This window comes from Motacilla alba, chromosome 4 (genome assembly GCF_015832195.1).
Source record: "Motacilla alba alba isolate MOTALB_02 chromosome 4, Motacilla_alba_V1.0_pri, whole genome shotgun sequence".
NCBI lineage: Eukaryota > Metazoa > Chordata > Aves > Passeriformes > Motacillidae > Motacilla > Motacilla alba.
In genome coordinates this window covers 69582909-69586601 of record NC_052019.1, presented here as the reverse complement: position 1 = coordinate 69586601, position 3693 = coordinate 69582909, and positions in this window count along the sequence as shown.

The following is a 3693-nucleotide window of genomic DNA, read 5'->3' as shown; positions in this document are numbered from 1 at the left end:
AGATGTTTGCAGTGCTGGCACACTTTCTCTCTCGGGCGAGAAGGCATGGGGAAGCTATTGGCTAGGATGCAGACGACGAGTGAGTCAGAAGCCGGAGGTACGGAGCTGTCCGGAGCGAAGTGCCGCTCGCGGGCGTCTTTCGCCCGAAGCAGCGCTCCGGAGCGAACCGTATTGGCACAACCAGCAGGGCGCGAAGAAGCGGCTCCTTCGCCTTCGGTAGACGGAGAGCCGGCAGCTTGCAGGAGGTGAAGAAGCAAGCCGCACGAAACCAGCATTGTGTGCGAAGCTCTCCAACTGCTGCGGGATGGTGGATTGCCACTCGCATGCCTTTATAAATCACGTTAGCATGCGAATGGAAGAAGTTTTTGGACAACTTTGCAATGCATCTTGCTAGAGCTCCTGCAACACTCCGTGGAAACTCTTGCGGGTCTCTTTGCACTGCGAGATGCAAAGAACTGGGTGAACTCGTCAAGCAAGATAGGAAGATGTTTGCAGTGCTGGCACACTTTCTCTCTCGGCGAGAAGTCATGGGAGAGCTATTGGCTAGGATGCAGACGACGAGAGAGGCAGAAGCCGGAGGTACGGAGCTGTCCGGAGCGAAGCACCGCTCGCGGGCGTCTTTCGCCCGAAGCAGCGCTCCGGAGCGCACCGCCACCGGCACAAGCAGCAGTGCGCGAAGAAGCGGCTCTTTCGCCTTCGGTAGACGGAGAGCCGGCAGCTTGCAGGAGGTGAGGAAGCAAGCCGCACAAAACCAGCATTGTGTGCGCAGCTCTCTTACTGCTGCGGGATGGCGGATTTCCACTCGCATGCCTTTATAAATCACGTTAGCATGCGAATGGAAGAAGTTTTTGGACAACTTTGCAATGCATCTTGCTAAAGCTCCTGACACACTCCGTGGAAACTCTTGCGGGTCTCTTTGCACTGCGAGATGCAAAGAACTGGGTGAACTCGTCAAGCAAGATGGGAAGATGTTTGCAGTGCTGGCACACTTTCTCTCTCGGCGAGAAGGCATGGGGAAGCTATTGGCTAGGATGCAGACGACGAGTGAGTCAGAAGCCGGAGGTACGGGGCTGTGCGGAGCGAAGTGCCGTTCGCGGGCGTCTTTCGCCCGAAGCAGCGCTCCGGAGCGAACCGTACCGGCACAACCAGCCGGGCGCGAAGAAGCGGCTCTTTCGCCTTCGGTAGATGGAGAGGCGGCAGCTTGCAGGAGGTGAAGAAGCAAGCCGCACAAAACCAGCATTGTGTGCGAAGCTCTCGAACTGCTGCGGGATGGTGGATTCCCGCTCGCAATGCTTTTAAAATCACGTTAGCATGCGAAATGGAAGAAGTTTTTGGACAACTTTTGCAATGCATCTTGCTAGTGCTCCTGCAACACACACCGTGGAAACTCTTGCGGGTCTCTTTGCGCTGCGAGATGCAAAGAACTGGGTGAACTCGTCAAGCAAGATGGGAAGATGTTTGCAGTGCTGGCACACTTTCTCTCTCGGCGAGAAGGCATGGGTAAGCTTTTGGCTAGGATGCAGACGACGAGTGAGTCAGAAGCCGGAGGTACGGGGCTGTGCGGAGCGAAGTGCCGCTTGCGGGCGTCTTTCGCCCGAAGCCGCGCTCCGGAGGGAACCGTACCGGCACAACCAGCAGGGCGCGAAGAAGCGGCTCTTTCGCCTTCGCTAGACAGAGTACCGGCAGCTTGCAGGAGGTTAAGAAGCAGACCGCACGAGAGCAGCATTGTGTGCGAAGCTCTCGAACTGCTGCGGGATGGTGGATTGCCACTCGCATGCCTTTATAAATCACGTTAGCATGCGAATGGAAGAAGTTTTTGGACAACTTTGCAATGCATCTTGCTAGAGCTCCTGCAACACTCCGTGGAAACTCTTGCGGGTCTCTTTGCGCTGCGAGATGCAAAGAACTGGGTGAACTCGTCAAGCAAGATGGGAAGATGTTTGCAGTGCTGGCACACTTTCTCTCTCGGCGAGAAGGCATGGGGAAGCTTTTGGCTAGGATGCAGACGACGAGAGAGGCAGAAGCTGGAGGTACGGGGTCTGTCCGGAAGCGAAGTGCCGCTCGCGGGCGTCTTTCGCCCGAAGCAGCGCTCCGGAGCGAACCGCCACCTCGGCACAAGCAGCAGTGCGCTAGAAGAAGCGGCTCTTTCGCCTTCGGTAGACGGAGAGCCGGCAGCTTGCAGGAGGTGAGGAAGCAAGCCGCACAAAACCAGCATTGTGTGCGCAGCTCTCCAACTGCTGCGGGATGGTGGATTGCCACTCGCATGCCTTTATAAATCACGTTAGCATGCGGATGGAAGAAGTTTTTGGACAACTTTGCAATGCATCTTGCTAGAGCTCCTGCAACCACTCCGTGGAAACTCTTGCGGGTCTCTTTGCGCTGCGAGATGCAAAGAACTGGGTGAACTCGTCAAGCAAGATAGGAAGATGTTTGCAGTGCTTGGCACACTTTCTCTCTCGGCGAGAAGTGCCATGGGGAAGCTATTGGCTAGGATGCAGACGACGAGAGAGGCAGAAGCTGGAGGTACGGGGCTGTCCGGAGCGAAGTGCCGCTCGCGAGGAGCGTCTTCGCCCGAAGCAGCGCATCCGGAGCGCACCGCCACCGGCACAACCAGCAGTGCGCGAAGAAGCGGCTCTTTCGCCTTCGGTAGACGGATGAGCCGGCAGCTTGCAGGAGGTTAAGAAGCAAGTCCGCCACAAAACCAGCATTGTGTGCGCAGCTCTCCAACTGCTGCGGGATTGGTGGATTGCCACTCGCATGCCTTTATAAATCACGTTAGCATGCGAATTGGAAGAAGTTTTTAGACAACTTTGCAATGCATCTTGCTAGAGCTCCTGCAACACTCCGTGGAAACTCTTGCGGGTCTCTTTGCGCTGCCGATGATGCAAAGAACTGGGGTGAACTCGTCAAGCAAGATAGGAAGATGTTTGCAGTGCTGGCACACTTTCTCTCTCGGCGAGAAGTCATGGGGAAGCTATTGGCTAAGATGCAGACGACGAGAGAGGCTGAAGCCGGAGGTACGGAGCTGTCCGCACACAATGCTGGATTTGTGCGGCTTGCTTCTTCACCTCCTGCAAGCTGCCGGCTCTCCGTCTAGCGAAGGCGAAAGAGCCGCTTCTTCGCAGCACTTGCTGCTTGTGCCGGTGGCGGTGCGGCTCCGGAGGCGCTTGCTTCGGGCGAAAGACGCCCGCGTGCGGCACTTCGCTTCCGGACAGCTCCGTACTTTTGGTTTCTGCCTCTCTCGTCGTATGCATCCTAGCCAAAAGCTTCTCCGTGACTTCTCGCCGAGAGAGAAAGTGTGCCAGCACTGCAAACATCTTCCGATCTTGCTTGACGAGTTCACCCAGTTCTTTGCATCTCGCAGCGCAAAGAGACCCGCAAGAGTTTTCACGGAGTGTTTGCAGGTAGCGCTAGCAAGATGCATTGCAAAGTTGTCCAAAACTTCTTCCATCCGCATGCTTAACGTGATTTTCAAAGGCATGCGAGTGGCAATCCACCATCCCGCAGCAGTTCGAGAGCTGCGCACACAATGCTGGATTTGGGCGGCTTGCTTCTTTTCCTGCTGCCAGCTGCCGGCTCTCCGTCTAGCGAAGGCGAAAGAGCCGCTTCTTCGCGCACTGCTGGTTGTGCCGGTGGCGGTGCGCTCCGGAGCGCTGCTTCGGGCGAAAGACGCCCGCGAGCGGGCACTTCGCT